The following is a 5,704-nucleotide window of genomic DNA, read 5'->3' as shown; positions in this document are numbered from 1 at the left end:
TAGTAGTTGATGTCATTGTGCGCGATGAATGAAAGGAAAACAAGGTCAAATATTCGTGCTATGTAAATTGTGTATTTTGACCTTCTTAAACCAACCCACTGCACTTGAATTAAATTCAATAAATGTTTGCTATCCTGCAATTGGATCAAAAGCGAAATTCTTTAAGAAACCCACAGAAGACAGAATATTCTTGGCCAATTGACCATATGTATATCAGATTTATTGTGTGTATTTCATACATAATTGGCCTTTGCATATTTTCATAAAACAAAGGCAATGTGCATTTTGTAGTTTCAATTTGAATTTAGTAATTGTCTTGCCGACAATTGTGCTGGACGTTGCAAAATTTCTTTGAATGTCCTTTTGCTGGATTAATAAGAAATAATTTTGATTCAAGAGAATTTTTAGTGAAAGAAGTGTGATTGATAAATAAACAAAACAATATGAAGGCTTCATCATTTTCGTTGCGTGTAATGCGCCGTGTAAGTAAGATTAAAATATTAATTTCTAAAGGCGATTAAAAGAAAATCAAATCAAAGCAATAAGGTAAGTTAAGTGATTTTAAAAGTTGGACCTTCAGAAAAGTTTGAAATCTACAAAAACTTTAACATTTTAGGGTAAGTGTTTTTTACTTGCTCTTTCTTTTTTAATTTATAACTTTGTATGATGGACGGGATGTGCCTATTATAGTTTAAGTTAAAAGTTGTCCATATTATTAATAAAAAATAAATAATAAAAAGAATAAGATAAATTCAAGGCCAACAGTTATTTCTTTTAAAACAATTTGAACTTGAAAAGATAAAAACAAATTTGAAACGAAGACAAATTTAAGTTATAAGTACATAAGTGATGAATAATGAACAATACATTATTATCCAGTGGGGGAAGAAAGCTTTTCATTCAAGTACTGCTCTAAGTATGGCAAGTATTGTTTACCCTATTTTTATTGCTTTTGAGGTGTATCAAATAGTAAATTGAAAAAAAAAAAAAAAATTATATAAGTTACTGCCAACATTATATAATAGATTTGGAAAATGCTATGGGGCTTAATGCAGTGATGTTTTTTTATCAACTCTTGCAGTTGCATTTATCCCAAATTAATTGCATTCGGTTTTTTTTTTTACTTTTTTTAAGCCCAATTATAACGTTCGATTAATGAACCTAGAAAGAATCAATTCGTATTCGATTATGATTTCTACCAGGCACCAGGGGCGAACGCAGAAAAAAATTTCGGAGGGGGTTTCAAAAAATTAACTTATTATGTTTTTTTATTATTAATCAGCCCTTTTGAGTTTCACTTGGAAAATTTTTTTAAATGTTTTTTACCAAAATTTAAGTGAGCTGGTCCCAATTCCGCAAGTGTAAGTTTTTTTGCGTGAGTTTTTCTGTGCCTTGTTACAATTTACACTTTTTTTTCTTATACACAGAGAAACTCACTTTTGCGGAATGGGCCCCCGCTTACCTCCCATATTAACTGAAAAAAAGTTCAAAATACGAAAATACTAAATTCGGGACGCGAACAACTTGTCGCCTGTAACTTACAACACCTAGGTACAAGAAAAGTGAAATTTAATTTTTTCGGGTGGAATCTTTTTGACGTTAAACTCACAATAGTGCTGAATATGTTTTTCGGGGAACATATCGTCACATGAAAAGCAAAATGACTGTTGCCAAATTAATTCGGAACTAGTGTGAGCGGGGCCTTAAGGTAGTGGGTAGTTGACATGCGACTCACTACCAGAACGACTCAACGAACAAACCAAGCTCTGTCAATTTTTTAACTGTATAAATGGTTCTAAAACGGAACATAGACCGGTTAAAGCAATCAATATGATGCCAAGGAATTATTTGTAGAACGTTTAAGCCCCTACAAGAATATATCTTGCTTATTTGAAAATAATGAATTTTCAGTGAATTGGAACATTTTTTAAAGTAAAAAATGTTTTTATAATTTTTTTTAACTTTGACCTCGAATATCTTTAGAATGGTAAGATGAATGAAAAAGTTAATAAGACCTTTTTTGTGGAACAATCTATTTCCTACAAGAATAGTTAATAAGACCTTTTTTGTGGAACAATCTATTTCCTACAAGAATATGTCTTGCGCGTTTGATTATTATAATTTTTCAATTTGTTACAAAATTAAGAACAAAAAAACGAATTTTTAAAGATTTTCTTGATTTTCGGACCAAATATCAATATATATAATATTGATATATATAATATTAAACGGTTAGATAAACGAAAAAAAATTAATAGGGCCTTTTTTGTAGAGCGTTCAATTTCCTACAAGAATATTATGTAAAGAAATTTGCTAAAAAGTCAACTAATAAAAAACTGATTTTTTTTTTAATAAAGCTTGATGTAAAAATGGAAAATTGCGAAGCGGAGGACCTTCCAATTAATATAAAGAGCTCATATTTGGTGTGTATATTCTAGAGGTGTCTAGCAATTTTTCGGAGTACAAAATCAAAAAAAAGAATTTCGATTTTTTTGACCCACCCTAATATACACCGATCTAGGACGGTGCCGGTATGCAGTCTAACTATGAAGTTTGGATCTGGAAGTAATAAATAATAATGTTGTATTCTTCCATTCGGAATTGATCTTTCAAATTACTCCATGTTTCCTTATGTCTGTAACAGTCAGTTCGATCTCTGATAACTGTCGGCTCATAGTCGTTTAGGAATGTCTCTGTTGGTATTATTTTAAGAAAATTTTTCCCCGAGATGTGCCCTATTTAAAACGGGATTAATTAATTTTTTAAAATCAACCGCACAACAAGTTCAGATGTTACATGTTGTATAACTTTTCAGTGAAAGTTTCTACACAAAGAAAAGTAAGGCACTAAAAATAAAAAGATGCTCTTCTTAAATCCCAGCTACTTAAAATAATAAAATTTCTAATAAAAATAAACGGAATGCATTTAATCTCTGTTAAAATAAAAGTGAACTTCATTTAATTATAATAATAAATTTCTTCTTAAACAAAAAATTAAGTTGAGGTATCGTCGAAAAATGTAAAGATTTCTCATTGATTGTATGTGCATGTGAATGCAGTTATTTTATTATTTTATTTGCGTTCTTCATATTTCTACGCAATTCAAATAATTTTTATTTTAATAGAATCTCAATTTTGTCAAAGTATTTTTGCAATCGTACTGTTTCTGGTAGGTATATGTTTTGAAATCGTTTTTTTTTTTATATAATGGTGTGGAATTTATTATTTCTTATAAGATCATTGTTTCCAACATATGTACATACAAACAGAATATTTAAAAATTGTCTGAATAGGTATGTTGCCATTTTACAAAAGTTTTTAATATCAGTCTTATTTCAGTTAAAATCCCAAAATTGTATAGGTACCTTAGATCCAGACAGTACCTGTCAGTAAACTACACTGCACTGATTTTGAACTTTTGTAGTGACATAGTACAGTTTATAGGTTAATTGGATCACATGACTAACCTCTACCTCAAAATATTCCTATATCCTTAAAATATAAAATAAACAGATTGTGAGTGAACTCAAGCACTATTGGTCATTTTTTAACCAATTTATTATTTTTTGTTCTGTTTTGAAAAGGAGATAATCATTATAGTAATAGGTACTTCTTTCATTTTACGAAAAAACTATTTAAATGATAATGTTGATATATTTTTCCTTAAACATGTTTATTTATATTATATAACATATCCTGCAAAACTTCAATAAAAAAAAACTATATTTACTGGTGGCTCAAGATGCTTTTCTGTTCTTAGTCGCCTACTGCCTACTTCGCTCAAATCTTCGCGTATAGATAACTGTTGAATTCTTCATAGAAAAAAAAAAAAAAAAAAAAATAGTACGCATACACCACAGTGACCCTTCACTAAATAATGAAAAAAGTTGATTTGTGTGATAATAATCATTACTTCCTTATAATCATCATAACTTCCTTTACAAGCTTTGAAAAAATGAAAACATAGCTGATGGTACACTTTCCATAAGCAATAGTTAAACAAAATTGAGCACAACGAAAATAATTTCAATAATATCTTAAAAAATGAGATATTCTGATAATATTTTAGAAATATAAAAAAAAGTTGAAATTTACCCCAGTTTACCCTCGTTTTTAATAAAGTGTGAGTACCCATTTGCATCTCTCTGACCTTTTACAGTAGTCAGACTATACACACCCAAACACAGCCAAAAACAAAAGTTTAATTCTACTGCTACTTCTACACCTATAGACTGCCTATCTATTTGAAGACTTTGACAAAATACCTGTTGGTTACACTTCCGGTTTCCTTCCCTTATACATGTCTATTAACGGCATGGTAGCAAAAGTTGACTCTGACAAAAAAGCTTTCATTCTTCTTCCAGCCTTTTTTCTTCTATTTTGCCAAATAATGTGCTTTCAAAATAGAAAAAAAAAAAAATAACAAAAACACCAACTTGTTACTTGCGCTCTTAAAATTTGAATGTCACAATACCTACAAAAAAGCACACGTTTTCAACCCTTAGCTATAACTATACACATTTTGGTAGGACGACAAATAAGAACTTCACCTCAATCAGTTAACATAGAAATCCACAAGTTAGTGAGGAGAATGTCGACATTGTGCGAAGATTTTTGCACGCACCTCCCTATAATTATGTTACTCTTCTTCTTCTGTTTTATCTCTCTATTTTAAAACATGTTAAGTCTTTTCATCTCTCTCTGTCATCAAATTTAATCAGAGCTGTCTTTTCAAAAACTCAGATGATCTAACATCAATATTTCATTTATCTCGAGAATCAAGGTTCATAATAATTTGTCTGGTGTTTTAGGGATGGAAACCATTTAAAACAATTACCAAAAATACTCCCTAAAAATAATACCTAGTTCGTTTAAAAATTCGATGAAATTTTATTTTTATCAAAAAAAATGTACTGTTAAAAAAATCTGTTTTAAAAAATATTGTATTCTGAATCTTCAAAATATGCTTTACCCAATCGAAATTTTTGAAGTCGGTTAAAAATAAATGCCATCACCATCATCTATATGAAAAAATTAAAAAAAAATGTAGAGTGTCTACCAACGAATGACCCCGACGTGATTTGAACACGCAACCTTCTGATCTGGAGTCAGACGCGCTACCGTTGCGCCACGGAGTCTTATGATAAGGGTGTGCTTAGATTTTGAGAGGCAGTACCGAACAAGATAGAAATCAGTTTTGGAAAGAATTCTTTAACATTCTTAAAAATTTTCAAGTACAATTATTAAAAAAAAAAAAAAACTTTATTATTTGTGGAATGAGCAAAGGACTCCATTGTGCTAGATTAGACAGTACCAACTATTGAATAATTTTATAGGACTTCCTATAAACTAAGTAAACACATACAAATTTTAATCAAGTCAGAAAGAAGATTTTTTTTAAAAGTTGTTCGTTTTTTTGTCCCAGGTTAGAAATTTAATTCTCCCAACCCAACACCAACAATTGCCTCAGAAGTTGAAAACTTTTTAAAACATTGCAGCCGTTCAGAAATGTGAAAAAAGTACTTGCTTCCCAACTGAAGGTCTATGTAGCAGTAGTCAGTAGATTCAGTTCATTGCGCGAGTTTAAGAAACGAAGCTACATTCAGCTAATTTTAATTATAGAAAAGGACAGTTTTATTTGATTCGTTTTTAGATATATGTATATTGTATAAGGGATATTATTTTTTATTTCTTTTATAAAATAA

At 29.8% G+C, this 5,704-nt stretch overlaps 1 non-coding gene across 1 annotated transcript; it reads right to left on the bottom strand.

Moving 5' to 3' along the window:
* Nucleotides 1–5,065: 5,065 nt before the first annotated feature.
* On the bottom strand, nucleotides 5,066–5,137 carry Trnaw-cca (transfer RNA tryptophan (anticodon CCA)). The gene has a single exon. It is a non-coding gene; the product is annotated as a tRNA-Trp (tRNA).
* Nucleotides 5,138–5,704: the final 567 nt, after the last annotated feature.

This window comes from Episyrphus balteatus, chromosome 2, assembly GCF_945859705.1.
Source record: "Episyrphus balteatus chromosome 2, idEpiBalt1.1, whole genome shotgun sequence".
NCBI lineage: Eukaryota > Metazoa > Arthropoda > Insecta > Diptera > Syrphidae > Episyrphus > Episyrphus balteatus.
The sequence above is the reverse complement of the archived record's forward strand: the minus strand, read 5'-3'. Positions and strand labels throughout refer to the sequence as shown.